This window comes from Peromyscus eremicus, chromosome 1, assembly GCF_949786415.1.
Source record: "Peromyscus eremicus chromosome 1, PerEre_H2_v1, whole genome shotgun sequence".
Taxonomy (NCBI): Eukaryota; Metazoa; Chordata; class Mammalia; order Rodentia; family Cricetidae; genus Peromyscus; species Peromyscus eremicus.
Window position 1 is genome coordinate 182,316,545 of NC_081416.1, and position 27,354 is coordinate 182,343,898.

At 39.9% G+C, this 27,354-nt stretch overlaps 2 non-coding genes and 1 pseudogene across 2 annotated transcripts; 1 reads left to right on the forward strand and 2 right to left on the reverse strand.

The window, feature by feature from the left end:
- Positions 1-10,576: 10,576 nt before the first annotated feature.
- Positions 10,577-10,683, reverse strand: LOC131902838 (U6 spliceosomal RNA). The gene has a single exon (XR_009377123.1). It is a non-coding gene; the product is annotated as a U6 spliceosomal RNA (small nuclear RNA).
- Positions 10,684-15,741: 5,058 nt separating this feature from the next.
- On the reverse strand, positions 15,742-15,850 carry LOC131902855 (U6 spliceosomal RNA). Its single transcript, XR_009377139.1, has one exon. It is a non-coding gene; the product is annotated as a U6 spliceosomal RNA (small nuclear RNA).
- Positions 15,851-16,337: 487 nt separating this feature from the next.
- LOC131903044 (zinc finger protein 239-like) lies at positions 16,338-20,784 on the forward strand (annotated as a pseudogene).
- Positions 20,785-27,354: the final 6,570 nt, after the last annotated feature.

The following is a 27,354-nucleotide window of genomic DNA, read 5'->3' on the forward strand; positions in this document are numbered from 1 at the left end:
GCTGGAGAGAAATTCTCCAGCAACAGTTCTGTTCCACTGTATGCTGGAAACATTATAGTCTCACGTAAGGATATGGTAGAGTTTGGTCAGTTAAGAAGTTATTCTCCTATCTAAGAGTTGAAGAGAGATGTGTTGGTTAAATAAGAATGGCATCCCTAGACTCGTATGTTTGAATCCTTAATTCCCAGTTGGTGGGACTGTTTGGGAAGGAGTAGAGCTATGGACTTTTTGAAGGAGATGTGCCATGAGGATGAACTTTGAGAGTTCAGAAGCCTCTGACCATGCTTAGTGTACTTTCTATCTCCTGTATGAGGTTCAAAATACAAACTCTCAATTCTTCCAATTCTGAGCTATTTACTCCGCCATCATAGACTCTAACACTCCAGAATTGTAAGTCCAGCTTACTACTTTGTTTCATAACTTACACTGGCGTTGCACGACCCTTATGATAAAAACCCAGAGCCAGATATTGTAACTGCTGAAGTGTGGGAGCCCGTTCTCGGGTTCCTCGTGGCTTTACCCATCAGGTCCTCATAGAGGATGATTAGACCACGGGCCTGAGTGCAGGTGTCTGAGATGGTCTGCACTTGGCTGTGCTGGGGGAGGAGGTCTTTTGCTCCACCCCTTGGCGTCTCTATTAAAACCCTGGGGCAGAGACAGTCGGGGCCCGTTGGAATAGGTTCCAGGCCCTCTCGAGGCTATCCTTTATTTTCTATCTGTTTATCTCCGCGATATTCTCCGCAATAAATCCTTCTATCTAATATTTCCTGCTGCTCGCACTCAAGAAAACTCTGGGGAACTGTGGGGGTGGTTGGGTAAACGCCCCACAGAATGGCGCCATGAACAGGGACTAAAGAAAAAAGAAAAAAAAAGGGACTAAAGACAAAAGAAAAAAAAGGGACTAAAGAAAAAAAAAAGGAGGGACTAAAAAAAGGGGGACTAAAGACAAAGTAATAGGGACTAAAGATAAAGGAAAATAATAGTTTTATTACAGAGTTTTTGGCGAAAGTGCTGAGTTCAGCCCTGCCAGTGGATGAGGCATGCCGGTGTTATGGAAAATATATATTTTATATATATATTTTTGAGAGGCAGGGGTTTTATCCTCGAGAGAAAAGGAAAGCGGACTGGAAGGATGTCCGATGCTGCAGCGAAATTCTCTTCTGTCAAAATTTTCTATCTTCTATCCCTTTCTCAATTTCTATCTGTGAAAAATAAGTATAAGGCATAGGGTAGTAATATAGTTTAGGAAAAACTTAGAAGTGTAAGATTGTGTAGAAAAAAATAAGGCAACTAGACAGGAAAAACTCTACAATTTTCTAACTTTGGGGGATATAAACGTAAACTGGGAAAAAAAAATCTTTCTTTGGGCTTTTTGGGTAGTAAAAAAGCTCTTCTTCGAGCTTATGGGGAAGAATAAGTTTCCTATGGAAGCTTTTGACCTGGGGCAGCTAAAATGCTAAGTCCAAGTGGCAGGAGAAAGTGATTTCTCCCTGAGGCAAAAATGGGGATGTAAAAAGTCAAAGTTTAAAGTTGGGAAGTTTTGGGAAAAGTTGCTCTTTCTCTTGGGGGGAAAAAAACTTTCTCTTAAAGCTTTTCTTGGAAAATTTGGGGGAAAAAACTCTAAAAAGCCTTCATCTTTCTCAAAAGCTCTCAAACTTAAAAACTAAAGCCTTTAACTTTCTCTCAGAAGGACAAAAATTAGAATCACCTGAAGATATTAGTATGGGGACCACCTGTGATTAGCTCTAAGGGAAAAACAACAAACCTCTTAAGACAGCAAAACCTCTAAGTTCTGTTTTTCAAGCCTTAAAAATTGTCCCTGCAATGCAGGAGGCAGGGACAAGTTCCTAAAAACCTCTTCTAAGCTCTGTCTCTTCAAGCTAGTAAAAGACAGTGGGTCAGAGTACCCTGAGGGAAACGCTTGGGAGAGTGTGGGTAAAGAGCTACAGAGAGCCCAAAAGGGCAGGAAACTTTACCTGAGAAAAGAAAAAAAGCCAAGCTTTTCAGTTACAGCCGAGCTGAGGCATCAAGGGTTTTGTTTCTGAGTGAGCGTCTTTGAAAAGGTGCTCCTAATTGTCCTAACGCAAAGATCCCCTGAAGCATTGTATCCTCACTTCTGACCAAAAACCCAGAGGCGACTGGCCAGCGTCTCTGAGTTGGGGTGCATTTCGGGGATACTAGGGTTCCTGCAGTGGTAAACTTCCTGGAGCACAGAGCTGAGGCAGGAAGGTGCAGGACCCAGGGGAAGATTGCCAATGAACAAAACTAAAGCCAGTGGGAACAGCACAGTTGTCTGCTTTCCTACAAGTCCCGGGTTGGTAGGTCCACTGCTGCAAAAAGACATCTGAAAAAAGCTTTCCTATCAGTAAGGACCTTTCTGGGAAAACAGTAAAGCTGAACTGTGTCTGAAGCAGTTGTGCTGCTGAGTCAGAACGCTGTCTGGGGAAAGAGCCCAGCCAGGGCAGAACAGAACTAGTAAAGCTTTCTTTTCTGTCAGAGAAAGCATCTCTTTGAGAAAAGCTTTGTTTCAACTAACTCCCAATCAGATGAGGGAGTGTAGCCCTAAGGGGTGATTGCCTCTGGCATAAGCTCTGTCCTTGAGCACTCAGACAGACAAACACAACCCACTGGGGGACTGGGCCAGGTGAAGGCCTAATGAAACAAAATGCCTGTCCTAATGGGAGTTTAGAAATGGCAAAAACCTCCCTTGTTAGATTTTCAGTCTGTACGCAAACCACACAGACCCAGAAAACAAACGGACAAAAAGCCCCTACCTTCAGTAGCAGGGAAAGCCGCCACTGTAGTGTCGGAAACTGTTTCTGGGGTAGAGGGGATAAACTGAGACCAAACTGGGAACTGTCTGGGAGAAAGACTCTAAAGAAACAGAAGGGACCGATTCCTCCCCAGAAAAATATGACCTGAAAAAGCTGCTAGAATTTGAGGCAGATTCGGGGGGGAGAAAAAAAAGCCCCTACTTCCAAGGGCAGCTAGCAGAGGTACAGAGCCGCAGATACTTGAAGCTCTGCATCTGGGGAAGGAAGGAACAAGCAAAATGAGATCAGTGGGAGAAAAGCTCTCTGAAAGAGCTATGAAAAAACTGTTGTGAATGTTTTTCACTGACTGGCTAAGACAAACACAAGCCCCGAGGAAAGTTGCTATCAGAAATAGCGCGCATTGAGGTGGGCAAACGAGGCAGGTGCAGTTCTGATTTGGGGGCCAGTGTCAATTAAAGGAGAGACACCTGTTAAAGCCAGCTGAGGAGAGACCAGAAACCTCCCAATGTCCCATAATTGAAAATGTAAAATGCTTGTTCAAATCTCCCGTTGCAAAAGCAAAAAACTTTGTTCAAACCTCCCGGGCAAGAATTTGTAAGCAAGTCTGGTAAAGAACTTAAAAGTTGACTCTCAGACCCAAAAAGAACTATGGGAAATGACTGATATAAGGGAAATGATATAAAGGACTGATTTAAGGGACTGATACTATTATGGACTGATATAAGGGAAATGCATTCTGGGAAAGGTAGTTTTTCTGCTAAAGATGGCGACATTGCCCTGAAACACTTTTGTCAGCTCGAAAATACATTTATGGTAAACTTTAAAATACAGCTTTTAAAAGAATAAGGAGGAAAATCATCTAAGAGTTTTAAGTGTCAGTTCCAATGAAACATTGAAAGGATATGGAACTAGGCACTTCGCGGTTTGGGGGTTGGTAAAATGACTTATTTACCCTAATAGCTGTGCAAAGTTTTAACGGTAGTTGGATGACAGAAAGCTACCTATAAGATCAAACAAGCCACTTTAAAATCCTTAAAGCAAGAGAGCAGTTTATACACTGAACGTTGTCTTAGATATGAAGGAAACTTATGCTATCTACAAAAGAAAGCTGCCATGCTTTGTGGGCCATATTAGAGTTCACTCCAATCTTCCTGGTCCTTTAGCTGAGGGTAATGCGAAATGGAAAGATCCCTGCTCGGGATTGTGGAAGGGTCCCGATCCTGTGTTAATATGGGGTCGAGGACATGTTTGTGTTTTTTCACAAGAGGAGAACGAAGCTCGGTGATTACTGGAGCGTTTCGTAAGGAGCTTGGAACTAAGAAAGGTCAGCTCCAATGATGTTCCTACAATGGAACCAGAATGAAAGTGGCTCAATTAGTGTTTCTGAGGTTTTGTCACTGGTTAATGCAAAAGTGAGGAAATAGAGTTCGGAGCTGTGCCGCTTTTGTCTTTACTAGCTCCTTTGGAAAAATACTTTATATCACCTAATAACTGCGATATTTGGCAAAGAGCTTACAGCAGCTAAATACGGTAATTTCACCATCAGCGTGAAGGGAAGTTTTTCGGTAGAACAAACCAAGAGTACTGCTGTAATAGAAACATTTGTCTGAATTGAAGCACTTAGGGGAACTATTATGAATTTGGGTGAAGGGACAGCCTCTAGTTAAACACCGTCTACCGCTGACAGTGCATCTCTGCTGGGTCCGGAACGGCTGAGAGAACTGGCAACTTTGGAGTGTGGCATCATCCTGGGAAGGTTACAGTCCCCTAGCAACAACTATCACAATTCTATAACAACACTCACTAAATCCCAGTGTTTTATAACAAAGCTGACTATAAACTCTAAACGTTAGCAATGATGTACGTACTTCCTGTCTAGTTAAGAATCTTTCTAATAGAGATAGTGATAATAATTAAGAGTAAGAAATAGAAAAAGAAATCTTTCTAATAGAGATAGTGATAATAATTAAGAGTAAGAAAAAAAAAGTTTATAAAAATTCTCTTGTTAGATCTGTGTTAAAAAATCTTTAGGTGTTTGCTAAGTTAAATATATGCTAATGGTAGCCCTATATAAGTTTGTAAAATAGATCTATAGATCCTTTAAGAATATAAGCTTGCAAGAAGTATCTAAGGTAGCCTTAAGACATGTAGTGATAAGCTTGTAAGAAGTAAAGATGTTAGCTGTAAATGTAAGTTTAAATAAGAATAAGATGGAATGAATATAAGAAATATATAAGTAATAAGAAATATATTTGCTAAAGTAGTTCTATAGTTTCCTTAAGGAGTATAAATAAGTAGATGTTAATACGTTATATGTGAGTTTGTAGAATGTTGAATGTGAGTCTAAATGCTTTGCAAGGCAAAAAAGGTTATATGTGAGTTTGTAAAGTGTAAATGTTAAGTGTGAGTCTATTCTTAATGTATATGGTGAAAGAACCTGAGACATACAGAAGTTAGTGTCCTAGCAGACTGCAAAGCAGGCAGTCTGAGCGGTTTTTCAAAAGCTCCAAAAGCCGCTAAGAAGCTAAGAATGGCGGACGCCAGAACCAGCACAAGGCATCCGCAGCTAAGATTCATGGAAAATCAACGCAACACAGAAAAACCTGAGCTAACATCAAAAACGATGCGGTTTAGAATACTACTGTACCTAAAAAGGTCTGTCTGTGAGAACAAAAGTTGCAGAGACGCTTGTTTGAAGTAAAATTGTTAACAGCAAAAAGTTTTGGTTGAAAACCATCTCTTCATATTTGGAAGTGAAAGCCTGATACTAGAATTTATTTCTTGTTTGAACTTTTTGAACTTAAAATGAGATAAAACTACAAAGATTTTGGTTATGGATTTCTTCATATTTGGAAGGCTCGTACCAGAATTTATCATGTGAATTTTGGGACTTAAGAAATGAAATGAACAATAGAGATTTCATTGCAATGGGACAATTTTGAGTTTATTCATAAAAAATGGAACTGTTTAAATGAAGAAATTTATTATTTCTACCTAGAATCAAGATGCAGTTTTGTGTATGCATATATGCTTTATTAATTGGTGATTCATGAATTGTTTTGTGGAACTGTTTATGTAAAAATGAAATTACTTACAGAACTGGTTTTGTGTTACAAATGGAACTGTTTAAATTGAAAAGTTTGGGTTTTCTAACTAGGCTTGAGATTTTGCTTAAATTATAAAGAAAGGGGGAAGAGTTAATATTTCTTAGTCTAATTTCAAAAGTTGTTTGAGGGATTAATGTCATGTTTTTGTTAGTAAGAAATGCAAATGGGGTATATTAAGAGACTACTTTTAAAGTGTAAAGAGTTTTATTAAGAAACTGCTTTTGGATGTTTTGCTAAGTTTTCAAAGTGTTAATGGTTAGATTGAGAAAATTGCTTTTCAATATGGGTTTGTAGGAATTGTATGAGTTTGGGTTCTTCTAACTAGGTTTTAGATTTTGTTTAAAAAATTATAAAGAAAAGGAGGAGTTATGAGGTTGAATTATGTTTGCAGAAATTATATTTACCCTATTGATATTAATGCACCCTGGTTTTGTGGAGTTAAGAAATATTTAAGTTTGATGTGAATACATCGAAGTTTTTCCTATGTTCTGTTAACAAGAAAATTCAAATGATTGAGTTAAAGTTGTAAGACGGAGAAAATTGTTAACTATATATAGCACCATATATGCTAATTCAAATGGTTCTGTTAAGAGTTTGCTTTGAGTTGTAAGACAGAGAATTGTGGCTATGTATAGCAATGTTTATGTTAACCTGTTAATGGTAATGATGAAGCTAAGGGATTCTTTAAGTTTGTAGTTGCCTTAAGAGTTTTTGGCTTAGAAAGGACTTGAGGCAGCTAAGACTGCTGTAGTCACCTTGGACCTAATTCAAAAGAGAAATGCCATCTATATCATCCTCTACTCCCATACTGGGAGGTGTAACAGCTATGGAGATTGCTGTAAGCCATTATTAGTTATTTTTTTATATATTAAGAAAGGGGGACCTGTGGGAGCCCGTTCTCGGGTTCCTCGTGGCTTTACCCATCAGGTCCTCATAGAGGATGATTAGACCACGGGCCTGAGTGCAGGTGTCTGAGATGGTCTGCACTTGGCTGTGCTGGGGGAGGAGGTCTTTTGCTCCACCCCTTGGCGTCTCTATTAAAACCCTGGGGCAGAGACAGTCGGGGCCCGTTGGAATAGGTTCCAGGCCCTCTCGAGGCTATCCTTTATTTTCTATCTGTTTATCTCCGCGATATTCTCCGCAATAAATCCTTCTATCTAATATTTCCTGCTGCTCGCACTCAAGAAAACTCTGGGGAACTGTGGGGGTGGTTGGGTAAACGCCCCACACTGAAGGAGCAAAGTGACTAAGGAACAAGCCACAGCCACTTCTCACCTCACCAACTCCTCAGCAGATCCCGTCTCCACGAATCCTCAGACTGAATGCTCCTGAGTCCTCAGCCAAAAAAGCCTCTCTAGTTCCTGTCTCCTCGTGCCTTATATGGCTTTCTCCACCCAGCTCTATCACTTCCTCTCTCACCCTTCCTAGTGCTGGGATTAATGGCGAATGTGCTTCCCAGATACTGGTACAAAGGCATGAGATCTCAAGTGCTGGGATTAAAGGTGTGTGCCACCACTGCCTGGCTCTGTTTCTTTCTTTTTTAAATGTATTTTATTAAATTTTCTATTCATTTTACATACCAACCACAGATTCTCCCTCTCCTCCCTCCTCCTCCCCCAAGCCTTGTCCCCCAATCCACCCCCCATTCCTACCTCCTCCAAGGCAAGATCTCCCACGGGGAGTCAGCCAAGCCTGGTACATTCAATTGAGGCAGGTCCAAGCCCCTCCACCCTGCACCAAGGCTGCTCAAGGTGTCACATCATAGGCCCTGGGCTCCAAAAAGCTGGCTCATGCACCAGGGATGGATCCTGATCCCACTGCCTGGGGGCCCGCTAAACAGTTCAAGCTAAACAACTGTCTCACCTATCCACAGGAGTCCATGGGGGCTCCACGGCTATTGGTCTACAGTTCATGCATTTCCACTAGTTTGGCTGGTCATCTTTGTATGTTTTCCCATCGTGATCTGGATGTCCCTTGCTCATAGAATCTCTCTTCTCTCTCATCAATTGGACTCCTGGAGCTCAGCTAGGCGCCTGGCTGTGAATCTCTGCATCTGCTTCCATCAGTCATTGGATGGGGGCTCTGTGATGACAGTTAGGGTATTCACACATCTAATCACCAGAGTAGGCCAGTTCAGGCACCCTCTTGACTATTGCCAGTAGTCTAAGATGGGGTCATCTTTGTGGACTCCTGGGAACTTCTCTAGCACTCTGTTTCTCCCTATTCCCAGATTACCATGGAATCTCTTTACTTGCTCTCCCACTCTGTCCCTGTTCCAGCTCAAAATTCCCATTCCCCTATGTTCTCATCCCTCATCCCTTGCACTCCATTACCCCCTCACCCCTAGTTTGCTCATGTAGATCTCATCTATTTCTGCTTCACTGGGTGATCCATGCATCCCTCCTAGGGTCCTCCCTACTAGCTAGTCTCCTTAGAGCTGTGGGTTGCAGTCTGGTTTTCCTATGCTTTCCATCTAGTATCCACATATGAGTGAGTACAAACCATGTTTGTCCTTCTGAGTCTGGGTTACCTCACTCAGTATGATATTTTCTAGTTCCATCCATTTCTGGCTCTTTTTCTTTTAGACTGGATTAATTTCATATAGTCTAGGGTAGCTTTGAACTTACATGGATGGATACAGCTGGATCTCTGCCTCCCAAGTGCTACAATTACAGTGTTATGCCCAGATCTTGGGACTTCCAAAAGACCACCATGTAGACCAAATCCTGTATGTAAAAGCAAAAACCATTTATTTTCAAGCTCAGAGCTTGGACTCTCTGTCCAATGCAGTGGTGAGAACAGAGAGCCCAGGACCCAGGCAAGATGGGGTTTTTAATCATAGCAAAGGGTTTTCCAGGGTTTAGGACCCTGATTGGCTGACATTTGTCTAGGAGTATGGGGAATGTTTGGAATGTCAGGTATTTCCTCTTAGATGCAGGCCCCACTGGGTGGGGTCAGCTAATGGCTTTTCCTGGGTCCAGGTGTTACCAGAAGCTGTGTCTGGGCCTCTAAGCCTGTCATGGCAGCTGTGTGGTCAAGCTGTTTTGGCCACCACCCTGATAAAAGGTGTATGCCACATTGCCTGACCTCTGTGGCTAGATCTGTCTAGGATCTTTGGCAAATTTTATAAAATCACAAAATATCACCACACCTTGGGCATGGTGTGTTTTATCACAGAAGTAGAAAGGTAACAAAACGGAAGTGTTCTATGGAAGATCAGAACACAGGAAAGTCTCCCTTCCAAATAAGAAATTGGAGAGTTGTTGTTCTAACTTTCGCTCTAAAGCAGGTAGTGTCAGTCCATTTCTATTGAGGGTATTAGTGATCCCAAGATAGACAAGTCTAGATGGCCAGGAAGAAGCAACCCTGTTCCAAAATGCCCTTCTACTTCCTAGTAGAGCAATATCAAATTAAATAGACGCTTTCTTCTATAGAAGACTGGCATGCTTGGAATGGCAATCTATTGGCACAGGGTTAAATTTATACTAGAATTTATTTAAGATTCAAAGAGTATTATAGTGTACTTAGTGAATCAGAGTTAGCTGGGCTCCATAATAAGATGCTGTCTCAAGCAAGAAAAAACTTGAAATTATATTAAGCTTTTTTATTTTTGAGATGGCTCTTGCTATGGAAGTCATTAGCTAGACTAACATGGACTTGAACTCACAGATATCAATCTGCCTTTGCCTCACAAGTGGTGGAATTAATTGCATATGCTATTATGATTGGAAATATTTATTTTTGAAAATTGTGGTATGAAACCAGTAGCAGACAGCTGAAATGACTTTAGGAGGTATTATATTTTGTCAGTTCCCAAATGTAGCTTTTCTTTTATGTTATTTAGTTTCATTCTTCTTTTCCTGTGTGTGTGTGTGTGTGTGTGTGTGTGTGTGTGTGTGTGTGTGTGTTGACAATGCAGCACTTGTTTTCCTCAAAATCACAGTGATCTTATTGCCTCTGTAATATGGATGCTAGTATTACAGGAATGCAGTATCACACCCAGCCTGAAAAATAAATTTGCAAAGAAGTAGTGGTGCATGTCTTTAATTCCAGCACCCTGAAGGCAGATGCAGATGGATCTCTGTAAGTTTGAGGCCAGCCTTGTCTACAAAGTAAGTTCCAGGAAAGTCAGAGCTATACAAAGAGACCTTGTTTGAAAATAAAAAACAAAAACAAAAAAATAGAGAAAAATAGAGAGAAAGGAAACAAGTTTTATGGTGCAAGTTCTCTCTCTCTCTCTCTCTCTCTCTCTTTACAAAAGGAATTTTAGTCATTACTTTATGAATAATGATGTTCTGCCTCTATGTGTGTCTTTGTATCCCATTTATGCCTGGTGGCCAGGGAGACCAAAAGATGGTGTCAGAACCCAAGGAACTGGAGTCACAGGTAGTAGTGAGCTGCAGTGTGAATGGGGAATGGTAACTGGGTGCTCTGGAAGAACTTTCAGTACTCTTAACTACTGAGGTATTTTCCACCCCCAATTTTTTTTGTGGTAATATTTCCTGGCCAAGGTAGCCTAGGTCACATGGGGTCAGAGTCCCGTTGTCCATTAATGAAAAGAATTCTCTACAAGTGGGAGAATTAGCCTCAAGCAGGGATAAGCTCTCTTATTAGTAATCCAGTACAACATGGTTCCTCTGAAACCATATACACACAAAAAAGGGACTCAACAGGTGGTATTCATATTTTTTTTCAAAAAATATGGAACGCTTCATGAATTTGCAGGACATCCTTGCGCAGGGGCCATGATAATCTTCTCTGCATCGTTCCAATTTTAGTATATGTGCTGCTGTAGCGAGCACTATTCATACATTTGAACATAGTGATTCATACATTCTTAACAAGGAAGAAGTTGGAAGGGAAGAATTTTGGAAGGAATGGAAGGAGGACAAGGAAGAAGAGAATGGATGTAATACATTTTCAGTAAAAATGTATAAAAATAATTTTAAATTAAAAATGAGAGGCTAAAGAGATGGCTCAGCAGTTCAGAGCACTGGGTGTTGTTTGAGAGGATCTGGCTTCCAATATAGCACTCACATGTAGGCTAACCATCTGTTGTAATGCCAGTCCCCGGGGATCTATCACCTTCTTCTGGCCTCTATTGGTACTGAACACAGACACAGGTATTCATGCACCATTATATATAATAATAAAGGTTAAAAACTGTGAAATTCTTTATAGTGATGTCACAGTGCTAAGACAGACCACTGCCAAGACTAGTTAAAATGAATGCTTTCTGGTCCTTCATGGAAACAGCTATGACCTTCTTATGAGCCAGCCTGCTCAGAGGCTAAAGCAGCCTTATTCTGAGGTTAGAATAGCTCAGTATAGCTGTCCAAGAACAGTGTTTGCAGTGCTGATAGGAAACTTTTCCTTGATATTTCCTGTATTCATGTTCTCTGTCCTTTGTACTTGTGAGAACTGTAGCATTGATACACCTATTGTTATGCCCAGATCTCGGGGACAACCAAAGACTACCATGGAGACTGAATCCCATATTATAAAAGCAAAAAGAGCTTTTATTGCAAGCTTGGAGTTTGGTCTATCTGTCTGACACATTGGTAAGAGCAGAGAGCCCTGAGCCTAGGTGGGGTGGGGTCTTTATCATAGAAGATTTTTTTTTGTTGTTTGTTTTGTTTTGTTTTTTCGAGACAGGGTTTCTCTGTGTAGCTTTGCGCCTTTCTGGGAACTCACTCTGTAGACCAGGCTGGCCTCGAACTCACAGAGATCTGCCTGCCTCTGCCTCCGGAGTGCTGGGATTAAAGGCATGTGCCACCACCACCTGGTGATCTCATCTAATCTTAACAGCTGGAAAGTTTGGAATGTCAAGTACTTCCCCTTAAATGCCAGTCCATCCCTGGGTGGATACTTAGGTGGTGTTAGTTTATGGATTTTCCTGGATCCTGGTGTTGCCTTTCTCAGCAGGCATGTCTGGGCCCCTAAGCCTGTGATAGCAGCTGTGTGGTCAAGCTGTCCCCCTACCACCTGTCTTTTAGGACATCATTATTAACAGGTAGCATTGGCTCCTAAGCAATCTACATTCCCAGTATCATTTACTTGATTTTGATCTTAGACCTTGTGGTAAAGGAAAAATGTGCTAGAGGCATTTCTTTCCATCATTTTTAAAATTTACTTATGTTTCTGCATGACTTTGAGTTAAGATTGCCCCCAAATGTCTCTGCTTTTATGATATGAGCACATTTTGGGGTTGGGGATTTAGCTCAGTGGTAGAGTGCTTGCTTAGCAAGCGCAAGGCCCTGGGTTCAGTACTCAGCTCTAAAAAAAACAAAACAAAACAGAAGTGGATTTCTTCACTGAGCAACCTTAGGAATAAGCAGATGTCTAAACTATCATGTCCAGACTCCCTATGTAAAAATGCCCATTCTTCCTTTGTTAAGGAAAAGCATTGCTTTGGAAATGGCTCCCATGCTCTCCATGCCTGCCAAAGGTAAACAATCTTTCTTAGCTCCTTTTTCTTGGCTGTTGTGATGGCTATTCTTGGTAGTCAACTTGACCGTATATGGAATTAACTAAAGTCCAGACAGGTACACCTGTAATGGATTTTTAAAAATTAAATCATATGAAGTAATGAAATCCACCACTAATCCAGGTCTGTTGGGGTGATAAGACACACTTTTTTCTTCATTAAGAATTTTTTTATTCATTTTACATACCAAGCACAGATCACCCTGTCTTCCCTCCTCCCACTCCCTACCCAGCTTCCTGCTCCCCCAACCCACTCCCCATTTCTTCCTCTGAAAATGTAAGGCCTCCCATGAGGAGTCAGCAATCCCTGGTACATTCAGTTGAGGCATGTCCAAGCCCCTCCCCCTGCAGTAAGTGGCCAGGAACTACAGATGCAAGCATAACCAACAGAATACAAGAGATGGGAGAGAGAATCTCTGGCATGGAGGATAGGATAGGGGACATAGATTATTAATTCAAAGAAAACACTAAAACCAAAATAGTCATAACTCAAAACATCCAGGAAATCTGGGACACAATGAAAAGGCCAAACCTAAGAATAATAGGGATAGGAGAAGGACAAGAATACCAACTCAAAGGCTCAGAAAATGTATTCAACAAAATCATAGAAGAAAACTTTCACAACTTAAAGAAGGGAGTGCTTTTGAATATAAAATACACTTTTAATCATAGCCATGTCTTCTGCTGGATGCCTAAATATATAAAGAACATTGAAAAAGTAAACTCTGTCTTTGCCTGCTTGCCCTACGTCTGGCTAGCAAGTTCTTTCCTTTACTGGCACTAAAGCCTATTTCTTAGGAATTCCTCTGTACACTATAGGCCAGCTGAAACATCAAGTCTCATTGGGTGAGCAGCCACTGAAGTCTTCAATTTTCTGATTGTAGACAGTCATTGCTGTACTAGCTGGAATACGGGGTATAAACCATTCTATTAAATCTCCTTTACATATACAAGAGACATTCATTCTATCACTCTTGTCTATCTCAAGAACCTTGACTGATACTGCTGGGTTTTGCTGTTGTTTGTTTGTTTTATGTTTTTGTTGTATTTTTTTTTTCTACCTTTTCACTCTGGACGATGTGCTGGCTAACAATAGGGCTCATCAAAAGCATTCTTCTTTCCCCTATTTCTATATATTCATGTTAACTTTGGGAATATATTTTTTATTATAATTCATTTTTCAAGAAGTTGACTTGGATTTCAGGAAGAAAACTCCTACAGGAATGGAGCCATCATCCAGCCTAGAGCTGCTGCAGTGTTTGTGCTCTGGCTTCTGCTTTTTGCTCAGTGTTGTCCTTGATCCAATTAGGTAAAAAGTACCTGCAGTTCGCCTGAACTCAGCATGAAGCAATAGAATAAAAATCTTGTTTCATGTTCTCAAATCTTTCTTTAATTGTTAATATTTTGGGCACCCTTCTACCTGAGATACAGGACTATCACTCCACTCCACATTTTGTAATGAGCTGTGCAAACTAAGCACCTTGTATCCAGGAGGAGGAGGGGAAGTGTCTAAGGAGTGCTGGAAGTCAGAAAAACCAGCTACTGAAGGCCATGTGCAAGTGCTGTTAAAACGCAAATTTCTGCAGACCTGAGAAAGGTCTGGGCTGGATTAAAAGCCTTGGCCAGAACCTGTTGTGCTGTGTCCTTGAGCACACTCAAACCCTAAGGGAGGTGCTCATGTCACTCAGACCTCACTAGCCAATCAGGATCTCCAGGCAGACCACCAGTCAGAGGGGGAGGAGGGCTCTTCCAGGCTCCACGTTGCAGGCTAGGATCCATAGCCGAGCAAGCAGGAGTCCTTTGGTGTTCTGTGTGTTAAAAACTATTTTAGGGAGCTATGTGGAGAGAATGGAAGAGCTTGGAAACAGTGACATGGTGAGTGAGGTGTTGCTCTGCTCAGTTGGGGAGGAGCAGATGCCTGAGCCTTGGGAGCCATGTGGTGAGTCCTCCCTAGAGCTGTTTGGGAGCAGGCAGCCAGAAATGGCATCCTATAAAGTTCTTGCAACTCCCTAGGCACGATAGGAGCCTCTGAATAATGTTCTCTGGGGGCCCCATCTGCTTAGAGCACTGGGAACAGGGTGAATGAAAATGTGCAGTAAAGAAAACAAAATTGCTGCTCTGTGGGTGAACAGGGAAAAGTTTATTCAAAACTGGCAAGACTGTCTCCTGGGAAACAGTCTAGAACAAGAAGGTAGAGATACACAGTTTAGTAAATGATGTATTTTATGATGATGAAAGACCTCATCCAAGGTTCATTCTAAATTCTTAGCTACAGAGCTGAGCCTATCTTCCAAAGACTGCTCACTTGTACCATTTATTTCAGCTTAAAGTCAGGTCCAGTCTCTAACAGAAGTCTCTGATTTGAGAGTTTCTGATTCAAGCCAGAATGCTGGGGAGACTCTCCAGCCATAGGTGGCATCTCACCAGATAAGCAGAGCAGAGCGTTGCTCTTGACCTGTTTTTTGTCTGAATGTCTGACCTTGGGAAAATGAATTTCTTGTGTGACCAGACACAGGGACTGTGTGTAAAAAACTCCTGGTTATTAACATCACCATGCTTTTGATTTCTTGGAAGGCAGATGGCCAAACTTGGAAAGGCCTAGTTTCTGTAGTATCTTCTTGAAGTTCTGTACTTCACTTTTAATGTTTAGATGTAAAATCCATTTGGAGTTAATTTTTTTGGAGATTATAGACAGCATCTCATGTGTTAGATAGTACTCCACTTATAAGCTGTGATATAGAAGAGTAGACCTGATGATATAAAGGATTTACCAAAGCTTAGGAGAAAGTAAGTAACATAAAATAAAATTGAGCTAAAGGAGGGTTGCCTCTAAAAGTTCCCAAAGATAAGTACTAGGCTAGCCAGGCCTGCCTGTTAGGAACTAGGAAACTAGGACATAACTGTATGTTAACCAGGATTAACCAGACATGTGGCTGCAAACCATAACAAAAGAGAGAACCCTGATTTAAAACCAGCCACTAGTCCCATCCTCATACCCAAGAGCAAGCCTCTGAGAAGCTGCTTAAAAGAGGATTACAGGGTCAAAACAGACATTAAGGGCTTGTGTTCCATAAACTTCCATCCCAAAGCATAGTTCTGTCAAATCAAATGGACCACTCACATTTAAGGAAGATGAACTAAACGGAGGGGCCTGAGATGAGCTCTGTCTCATACAGGGAGGTAGGGAGGCCTCTTGCATCACCCACTGCTGCTCATGTTCAGTTTGGGCTTTGTCCAGACCGACAGAATCTAACCTACTACAATGATTTTCAGTCAAGGTCAGGCCTTGACCTACTAACCCTAGTAACTTCATGCTGTTCAAATATTTGTATCATAGCCAACCAGTTCCAAAGAAGGTCTAGTGAGAGTTCTGCAAGCTATAGGTGACTCACATGGGAATTTTTGTGTCATCCTTGTGCAGGGGCCATGCTAATCTTCTCTGTATCTTTCTAATCTTAGTACATGTGCTGTCAAAACAAGCACAACATTTGCCAATTCTTAACGTCAATTGGTAGTTATCTCCCTTCAGTCTTCCACAATGGTGGTAATGACCTCTCTTTCAGGGTTAGTGTGAGGATCATACAGTCCAGTGACGTGGAAACATTCAAATCTGTGCTATAATTTCTGAAAATGAGAAAGAGAGGGGGAGAGTGTATTGACTTGTAGGCATGTTCCAGAACATGGGGACATGTTTTGAAGTAAGATTAAATGCATTTTTTATCATTGGATAGTTATAAGCTTATAGTGCCATTGATTAGAATATCGTCTATTGGTTGAAAATCCTCTCAGATAATAAGATGTATTTGATTCCTTATTTTAGGGTTAGAAGCATTTCTTGGGAAGTTCCTTGCCAGGGAAAGGATTTGTGTGTCTGTAGCCTCACCCCTTATCCTGTGCTTTCTGTCTACTTTCTTGTGGTTGAAACTGATCATCCAACTTCTTTGTTGTGCTGTCATGCCTACACACCGTTATGGACTATACCCCTAAATTACACAAGATACAGCAGGAACAATTGCTTTTTACTGGTAAGTCATTTTCCTAGCCTGATGGTTTTTGTTTGTTTGTTTATAATTTTTAAAATACATCCTTTTTTTGAGGACAGGTATTCTCTGTATAGTCCTGGCTTTCCTGAAAACAGCTCTATAGATCAGGCTGGCCTGGAACCCAGAGATCTGCCTGCCTCTGCCTCCCAAGTGCTGGGATTAAAGGTGTGCTCCACCACACCCTGCTCTTTCATTTCTATATTATTGACTGATTGGCCTGGAATGTATATTTTTATTCATGTCAAGCATATGCTATTGTGCTGAGCTTTACCCACATCTTGACTTTTGAACTTTGTCAGAGGGTATTATTCTGTGTATCAGGATGGTACATGTCCATGACCTTAAGACTGTATGAGCCTTCAGAGTCATGGGGTGACAGGTGCGTGACACTCTTGCCACCTTTTCTGTAGTTTGAATTTTTTGAATAAATATGAGTCTTTAGCCTGCATGCACAGGTATACACAATAGGGGTGACTGATGCACACAGCAGTCAGAAGATGGCCTCAGAACCCCTGAACTTGGAGTTATGATTAGTTGGGAGCCCTCATGTAAGTACTGGCTATTGAATGTACGTCTTCTGCAAGACCAAAATGTGCTCCTAACTGCTGAGCCATCTCCTGCCTATGCTTTTTTTTATGTCCAATATCTACATTGTTTACGTTTTCATCTGTCCACCTGTAACCATTTAAACATGCACTTAATTTTAGCAAGATCATATTAACCTTACAGTTTAAAGTGGCAATTCAGGTTTCTGGAAGATAAATACAGAACTGGAGTTTATGCAGAACTATTTGTAGAAACTTCAGTGAGACCCTCTAAGTTTTGTCTATCTTGTTTGTACATTCATTTATTTAACATTATATGTAAATTATATATAATTTATTTGAAAATTGTGGGCATGGCCTTATTATGTAACTCTGGCTGCCCTAGAACTAATTACAGATACCAGGCAGGCCTCTATCTTGATGATTTACCTGCCTCTGCCTCTTAAGTGCAGGAATTAAAGGCCTGAGCAAGAAGAACCAGATTATTTATCCTTTTTTATAATTAGAAATTGTCCATACAATTTTTCTGATGGATTCTCAGTACTGTTGATCTCTTTGTCTCTCTCTCTCTCTCTCTCTCTCTCTCTCTCTCTCTCTCTCTCTCTCTCTCTGTATATCTGTTAGTAGATATTTCTCTTGTAAATGTATATCCTGTTCAGTGGGCTCAGAAATGACAGGGTGAACCTCATTTTCAGTTTCCTTCCAAATGACTTGGTGATTACATCAGAACTTCTGTTTCATGGAAGAAGTGTGGGAAGCACACAGAATTATGGGAATATATTGTCAAGGAAGAATACATTTCTAATGCTGTCAGTATCATGATTTCTGTAACATACTGTTAGTTTAGGATGCAGTGACCTATGAGGATGTGCATATGGACTTCACTAGGGAAGAGTGGGCTTTGCTGGATCCTTCCCAGAAGAGTCTCTACAAAGATGTGATGGTAGAAACCTACAGGAACCTCACTGCTATAGGTAAGACTGAGTTTTTCTTCAATTGTTATAATAAGTGAACAAGTGTTTTGTGGTTGTTGATGATTATCTGTGATTTGATTGTGAAAAAGGAAGAATGTAAATAAATCAGGCATGGTTCTAAGGTTCTCCCAGGATAATATTACATTTTGCATATTTTAAAATAATATATCATACATTTTCTGTTGTTATATTTTAGGGTACAAATGGGAAGACCAAAATATTGAAGAATCTTGTCAACATTTTAGAAGACATGGAAGGTAATTTTCATGTGAGAGCTGATACAGATGTGTCTCTGAATTAATGTTTATGTGCCGAGAAGTTCTAATGAAATGCAAGGGAGGAAATAAGCATAGCTTTAAGTGTCTTGATGATTATTAAAGTCTCACGACACTATTCTTTCAATGTTAGGTAGCTGATCCATGGTTGTAAGGCATTCCCATAAGAAGAAATGGAAAAAAATGACTTAACAGATATCACCATTTTATTAAACCATGATAATGTCATGTTACAAAACTGTCAATTGTTTTGGTTTCTGTGGTGATATTGTGTTCCCCAATATATTGTGGCCCTAATAAATTTATCAGAACAGCCACTAGAAAGACATAGAGGCCAGAAAATGGTGGCACTCACACCTTTAATTCTAGCATTCCAGAGGCAGAGATCCGCCTGGATCTCTGTGAGTTCAAGGCCACTCTGGAAACAGCCAGGCATGGTAACAAGAGCCTTTAATCCTAGGAAGTAATGGCAGAAAGCAGAAAGGTATATAAGGCATGAAAACCAGGAACTAGCCTGGTTAAGCTTTTAGGCTTTGATCAGCACAGTTCAGCTGAGAGGCATCCAGTCTGAGGAAACAGGATCAGCTGAGGAATTGCGAGGTGAGGAAGTTGTGGCTTGTTCTGCTTCTCTGATCTTCCAGTGTTCACCCCAATACCTGGCTCCGAGTTTGTTTTTATTAATAAGACCTTCGAGATTCATGCTGCAGGTTTCATACCATTCAGGTATTACAAAGATATTACATGCTTACTAGGTGATTAGTGTATGTCCAAGAAAATCCAAGAATGAAATAGTCCATAAAAAAGCTAATGTTACTCCTATACTTGCAGTGAGTTCCAAATATAGTGAGGGGGGCAGTTTACAAGAATGAAAAGGGTTGTCGTTGTGGAGAAATTTCAGTCTCTCTACCACATTTCTATGAGGAATGAAACTGAACTTTGTAAATGCAAGGTGAAACCCTTCTGTTTGTTTTCCTTTGATAGGCATAGCATATGCCAATCTGGACCCAAACAATATGAGCCTAAGACATATGGATAGAAGTCATGTTCTTTCCTCTCCCAGATCATTTATAAGATGTGTCATAGTCCCCATTATGAGTAGACTTGTTGAATGTGATACAAGTTTACAATAATTTGGTTTTCCAAATTCATTGGGAATTGATCAACAAACTCAAACTAGAGAAAATCCATAAGAGTGTAAGAATTATGAAAACTGTCGGTTTGTCCTGCTTCACATTGCAAATGTGTTGTAACTCATTCTATAGAAAAATATTATGAATGCAGTCAGTGTGGTAAAGCTCTGGGTTCTTTCAGTTTTCTTCAAAAATATAAAGAATCTCATATGGGGAAAGGATACTATAAATATGTGTCATGTACTAAATGTTTGAACCAGCACAGGTATCTTCAAACACATAAAAGAACCCATTTTGAAGTTGAATCCTATTAATGCAAACAATTTAATAATGCCTTTAGTTCTGATTCCTCTTTACAGTTGTACTAAAAAATGTATATGGAAATAAAACCCTATGAATATAAACTATATGGTAAATCGTGAACATATCAAACTTCTTAATTGTATGGTAGAGTTCAAAAAGACAAAAAGATTCATCAATGTAATTAATGTAGTAAAGATTTTACTCATGCCAAGTTTCTTCACAGGAAGAAAAGAAGTAATTCTGCAGAGAAACACTATGAATGTAAGCAATGTAGTAAAGCCTTTGAACAGCTCATTAATCTTCAAAGGCATAAAAGAACTCATACTGGAGAGAAACCCTATGAATGTAAGCAACATGGTAAAGCTTTTACATGTCTCATTAATCTTCAAAGGCATGAGACAATTCATACTGGATAGAAACCTTACAAATGTAATCAATGTGATAAGGTCTTTGAATCTAACAGTCATCTTCAAAGGCATGAAAGAGCTCATACTGGAGAGAAACCTTATAAATGTAAGCAATGTGGAAAAGCCTTTACACAAGAAAGTTATCAGAAAGTGCATGAGAAAATTCATACTGGAGAGAAACCCTATGAATGTCATCAATGTGGTAAAGCCTTTGCATATCATAGTTATTTGAAAATACACAAAACAATTCATTCTGGAGAGAAACCCTATGAATGTAATCAATGTGATAAAGCTTTTGTACATAAAAATAATCTTCATAGGCATGAAAGAATTCATACTGGAGAGAAACCTTATGAATGTAAACAATGTGGTAAAGCCTTTACATGTGACAGTAATCTGAAAATACATAAAGCAATTCATACTGGAGAGAAACCCTATGAATGTACTCAATGTGATAAAGTTTTTGTATGTAAAAGTTATCTTCAAATGCATGAAAGAACTCACACTGGAGAGAAACCTTATGAATGTAAGCAATGTGGTAAAGCCTTTATACGTTGTAGAAATCTTAAAGCACATGAAAGAATTCATACTGGAGAGAAACCCTATGAATGTAACAAATGTGGGAAAGTCTTTAAACATCACAATAGTCTGCACATACATAAAAGAAAACATACTGGAGAGAAGCCCTTAAATGTAATCAGTGTGATAAAGCCTTTATAAGTAACAGTCAACTTCGATAGCATGAAAGAATACACACTACATAGAAAATCTGTGAGTAATCAGTGTGGTAAAGCCCTTGCACACCAGTCACATTAAATACATTGGAATATTCACACTCTTCAATACTAATATAATTAAAGTCTGATATTTAAAAGTATGCCTAATTTTTTAAATCCATAAGTCTTTTCTCTATACGAATTTGTAGGTGCAAAGAAAGTGAAGAGGAACATTAAAATGCTTGAATATATTGTTCACAGTAAGCAGATTTTTCTTTCAGAATAATCTTGTGTAACTGAACAGAGCCAAGGGGTATTGACTAAAGATCTTTCCAAATCCTTTATAGCCATAGATGCTCTTAGCGTAAAGCAAAACCTCAGCATGTTTAAACAATTAGGTAAACATTTTAGATACCAGACTTCTCTTCAATTGCATGAAAATACTCAGACATATTGTGTGTATTAGGTCCTTTTCTGTTGCTGTGTGAAAACAAAATGTCTAAAGCAACTTATAGAAGAGTTTATTTTGGCTTATGGTTCCTGAGGAACATGAGTTCATCATGACAGGGCACCTGAGAGCTCACATCATCAACCTGAAAGCATGAATCAGAGAGTGGGAACTGCATGGGGACTGAAGCTTTAAACCCTAGAACACCAATCCCAGTGGCATATTTCCTCCATCAATGGGACACTTTTTAAGCATACCCCCACAACTGGACACCAATGTTCAAATGCCTGAAAGTATGGAGGACATTTCTTATTATAACCACATGTATTAACAGAGTAGCAATGCCCTCCCGTATCACTGTCACCATCAAAGCCATGAGAGAAATACTGGAAACTCAATGAAAACAACGTGTAAAAACATGTTTGCCAATGTTTCTGCATTCTGTTCCAGCTACTGATTAATGATGAAGCAAAATTCCCATAGGTAAGCCTTTGGATACTGCAACATAAATGAATCGTTCACCTAGAGAAAGTTATGAATAGGAATTATGTTTGATTAAAATTTTTTTTACTTTAGTTATATCATTGAGTCTACATGTGAGCATATGCATGTTTTTGTTGTGGTCCAAGGTGCATCAGATTATCTTCTACCAAGAATTAGAGGACATTGCCAGCTACCTGTCCTGGATGCTGGGAAGGAACTTTTCTTATCAAAAGAGCAATCTCTCTATCTCCATAAATAGTAGTTTAATGCCTTTGTATATAATCTTGATGTCAGGAAATAGGGAAAAATTCATGCAAGAAGTGCCCTATTCATATAAACAACTTGTTAAAGACATAAAATACCACAATTGTCTCCAATTACAAGAGTAATTCTTCCTTTGTCTCCTTTTCATCAATGCCTTGAAGGAAGTAAATATTATACCATCTTCACTCAAGTCTTATAGTAGAAATCACTGCATTATGGACTGTACTTTGAAATTTATAGACTAGCAATAGAAGTCTTCAGAATGTGTGGCAAGTGCCTTATTGAATTTTATTTGGAGGGTCTTACATTCATTCTATCGTTTATTTTACTCTTCTATTGTGTTTATTTGGTGACAGTTACTTTTCTGCTACAATGTATAGATTTGGGTTGCCCACCAAATAAATAGTCCACTGATTATGTATTTAAATATTAGTTGAGAATGATAACTTGTCAAGTAGTAATTTCTTGAAAAGTGGTATATTGTTATTGATTTTGTTTTTCATATTCACACAAATTTCCTTGTGATGGTCTTCTTTGTAATCTAGCCTTCTTGGTTTTCAGTAATTAACAGGGCTACATTTGAACTTATGATCTGATGTATCTGCCTTCTGAGAACTTGGATAGACAACGTACGCCTCATGTTTCCTATTCAGTCCACATATTTCAATAATGTAACTTTTTAAATGATTAATAGAAGAGAATATCAGAAATATTGAATACCATGTGTGTATGTAAAGCAGCATTTTCATCTATATGGTAGAAATGTAGTAAAGTAAGATAGGTAGCACTCAATTGTATATGTATATCTCATAACATAGACTGAGGTAGACAGATACATATGTTGTTCCATCCTGTATTATGTTATGATTAGACAAAGTACTGCTTCCTCAAGAAATTGACTTGAGATACCAGAAAATCTAACTGCAAAAAGATTTCTTTCTAAACAAACATTTCTGTGATGTGGTTATGGGCATGTAGGCCATGACAGATATGTGAAAACCAGACGACATATTTTTTTGAGTATTTTCTCTGCCCTGGTTACATGGTTTCTGTGATCATGTTCAAGTTACTAGCCTTGCACACCTCACATATTTTTCTCTTTGTACCATCTCACTGGTGAAGATGAAGTTTTGTAATAATATTGTATCAATAAAGGTTTAAAACTGTAAACAGTGTTTTAATCTAAAAATATTAGAACATGGGCCAATTGAAACAATATAACTATTTGCAAGTGAAATGATAGTCACCCACATTGTGTTTGGGTTCATGTTTATTCTGAAGAGTAAATGTAAACCCTTGTTCATAACACTCTCATAAACATTGTCTCAGAAACAAAATGAGTGGCAGAGATGACTCAATGGTAATGGTGGTTGCTACTAAGCCTGATGAATTTAGTTCAATAAGTAAGAAACCCTCATGACTCCCACAAGTTTTTCTCTGACTTCTACCTCCACTTGCACTATGGCACATGCACACTCCTATACCACCACTTAAATAGATATTTTTTAAATGAAAAGCACCAGTGTGTTTGCTTATTGGGGTTTTGTTGCTGAGGTGCTTGTTGCCTATGGAGACAACATGTCTTTGATCCCTAGAACAGGCATAGAGGAAAGAGAGAATGCACACCTGTAAGTTTTCTTTGACTTCCACATATTCACTATTGCACATGTGTGCACACATCAACACACATGCCATTTTTACTTATTTTTCATAATTTTTTAATACATTTTTTTCATTTTACATACTAAACACATTTACCCCTCCCTACCCTCACCCTAGTCCCCCCTCCTCTCCCCATCCCAGCCACTCATCCATTTTTCAGAGAGGATAAGGCCTCCCATGAGGAGTCAAGTATGTCTGCTACACCACTTTGAGGCTGGACCCACTCCCTCCCCCCTGTATCATGGCTGAGCAAGTATCCCATTGTTAAGGAATGGGCTCAAAAAGCAGGTTCATATACCAGGGATAAATCCAGGTCCCTCTTCTGGGGGTCTCACAAACAGACCAAGCCAAACAAATGTCACCACATGCAGAGGGCTTAGTTTGATCCCATGTAGGTCCCTAGCTGTCAGTCCAGAATCCTTGCAGTTCCAGTAGCTTAGGTCAGCTGTTCAGGTGAATTTCCCCATCATGCTTTTGACCACCCCTCCTCCCTCTCTTCGACTGGAATCTAGTAGCTTGACCCCATCTGTGGTGATATTGTGTTCCCCAATATATTGTGCACCCTAATAAACTTATCTGGGATCAGAGAACAGAACAGCCACTAGATATAGAGGCCAGAAAATGGTGGCACACACACCTTTAATCCCAGGAAGTAATGGCAGGAAGCAGAAAAGTATATAAGGTGTGAGAACCAGGAACTAGGGTCGGTTAAGCTTTTAGGCTTTTGAGCAGCAGTTCAGCTGAGGTCCACTTGGATGAGGACACAGAGGCTTCCAGTTTGAGGAAGTGAGATCAGCTGAGGAATTGGTGAGGTGAGGTTAGCTGTGGCTTGTTCTGTTTCTCTGATCTTTCAGCATTCACCTCAATAACTGGAACTGGGTTTGTTTTTATTAATAAGACCTTCTAACAATTTGTGCTACACCCATGCCTAGCTGTGGATCTCTGCAACTACTCCTGTCAGTCACTCGATGGAGGCTCTGTAATGACAATTATGGTAGTCACCAATCTGATTACAGGAGAAGGCCAGTTCAGGCACCCTCTCCACTATTGCTAGGACTATTAGCTATGGTTATCCTTGTAGATTTCTGGGTATTTCCCTAACACCATGTTTCTCCCTAACCGCATAATGGCTCCCTCTATGAAGATATCTCTTTCATCACTCTCCCTCTGTCCTTCCCACTACACAACCATCCTGTTCCCTCATGTTATTATCCCCCTTCCTACCCTACTTCCTCCCTCCCAGTTCACCAAGGAGATCGTGTCTATTTCCCCCTCCCAGGGTGATTCATGCCTGTTTCTCTTAGGTTCTTCCTTGTTTCCTAGCTTCTCTGGAGTTGTAAATTGTATATTAGTTATCCTTTGCTTTACATCTAATACCAACTTATGAGTGAGTAAATACCATGTTTGTCTTCCTGAGTCTGGGTTACCTCATGCAGGATGATTTCTTTTAGTTTCCTCAATTTGCCTGCATATTTCTTAATGTCATTGTTTTTACTGATTAGTAATACTTCATTATGCAAATTTACCACATTTTCTTTATCCATTATTTGGTTGAGGGTCATCTAGGTTTTTTCCAGGTTTTGGCTGTTATGAATAATGCTGTTATGAACATAGTTGAGCAAGTGTCTTTTTGGTATTATTGGAACTCCTGTGAGTATATGCCCAAGAGTGGTATCACTGGCTCTTGAGGAAGATTGATGTCCAATGTTCTGAGAAACCACCATACTGATTTCCAATGTGGCTGTTCAAGTTTGTACTCCCACCAGTAGTGGAGAAGTGTTCCCCTTACTCCACATTCTCTCCAACATTACTGTCATCAGTGTTTTTTAATCTGAGCTCCTCTGATAGGAGTAAGATGGTATCTCAGAGTCATTTTGATTTGCATTTCCCTGAGGGCTAAGGATGTTGAGCACCTCCTTAAATGTCTTTCAGATATTTGAGGTCTTCAGTTGAGAATTCTCAGTTTAGATCTGTATCCCATTTTTAAATTTGATTATTTGTTTTTTTGGTGTCTAGTTTTTTGAGTTCTTTATGTGTTTTGGAGATCAGTCCTCTGTTAGATGTGGGGTTGGTGATGATATTTTCCCATTTTGTAGGCTGTTGTTTTGTCTTATTTACAGTGTCCTTTGCCTTACAGAAACTACTCAGTCTCTGGAGGTCCCATTTATTGATTGTTGCTCTCAGTGTTTGTGCTACTGTTGCTAAATTTAGGAAATGGTCTCCTGTGTCAATGCATTCATGGCTCCATCCCACTTTCTCTTCTAATAGGCTCAGTGTGACTGGATTTTTGTTGTGGTCTTTGATCTAACTTGGACTTGAGTTTTGTGCATGGGCATAGATGTAGAGCTACCTGCATTCTCCTACATGTCAACATCCAGTTATATCTCACCATTTGCTGAAGATGCTTTTTTTCCTACTGCACAGTTTTGGCTTCTTTGTCAAAAATCAAGTGTTCATAGGTGTGTGGATTAATGTCAGGGTCACATGAAAAAGACACGGGAGTCCATCTCCTGTATCACTGGTGTGTTGGGGTGTGGGTCTTTTCAAAGTTGCCTCATAGGTTTTGGAAATGAGGGAGGGACAGACACACTAAGGCTACCTGAGACTGGAAGTGTGAAAGCCCCTCCCCCTTTTTTTGTCACTGAGTTTCATTTAGTAACCATTCATATAGGTGACAGCAAAGACCAGGAGGCTGACTTGACCTTTGTGGAGCGTGTGCAGCATCAGTTCTTTGAGGTGGTATATAGGACTGGGTCTATTGATTAGTACTGCAAGCAGCAGCTTAAGGAGATTGTTGGAAAGAGCCTGGTATTTTTGACTAAGGAGGGGCTGATCCTACAAGAAAAGGAAGAAGAGATAAATAAAATGGAGGAAAGCAAGGCAATGTTTGAGAATTTCTGCAGTCTCATGAAGGAGGTTTTGTATAAGAATATTGAGAAGGTGAGTTTATGCTGGAGTTACTTCCTAGGAAACCTTATGGTGCTGTATAGTCAATGGCTTCAGATAGCATAGAACCAGGTCCTGCTCCCCCTTCCCCAGCAGTAATAGACTACTCTTTCTGTAGAATTTATCAGATTTTTTCAGTCTCTTGAGAAGTAGAAATTTCATCTTTTTATTATTTTAACACACATGCATGCATACATATGTGTAGATATACATACACACACATCATTATTCCATGTGACAGATATGAAAAGCAAAGGCCTTGCTGTGTTGCATAGGCTATCCTTGAATCCCTGGACACAAGTAGGTGACAATCTCTAATATGCTTTGTTGTCACCCTGCTGCATTATGATAAATCTGTATGGCTGGATAGCCAACATTAAGCAGATCATGAAGTCTTAGGCACTTTAAGACAGCTCTAGAATGTGCTACATAATGGCCCAAAGCATCTAGATGTCAGTCCTGCCCACCCTGGTGTGCAGACTCTACAGAAGAATGCATAGGTGGACAAAAATGTCAATGTTGTCAAGGGCCAGGTTGCTATGGTGTTTGAAGCTGTTCTGGTCTCCTGTGGTTTCTCCTTTGAGGATCACAAGGTCCACTCCAACTTGATCAACTGTGTGATCAAACTCAGCCTGGTTGTGTTAGGAGGTTTGTGAGATATAGATGGCAAATAGTGGAGCATGCTGGGTTGTAATATCATGTTCTTTTTAGGCATTGATGGAAGTAAGGTGACAGCATAGAAACCAGTGCTGCTGTTTCTGATTCTTTCTCCCCTACTTGTGGGTGATGAA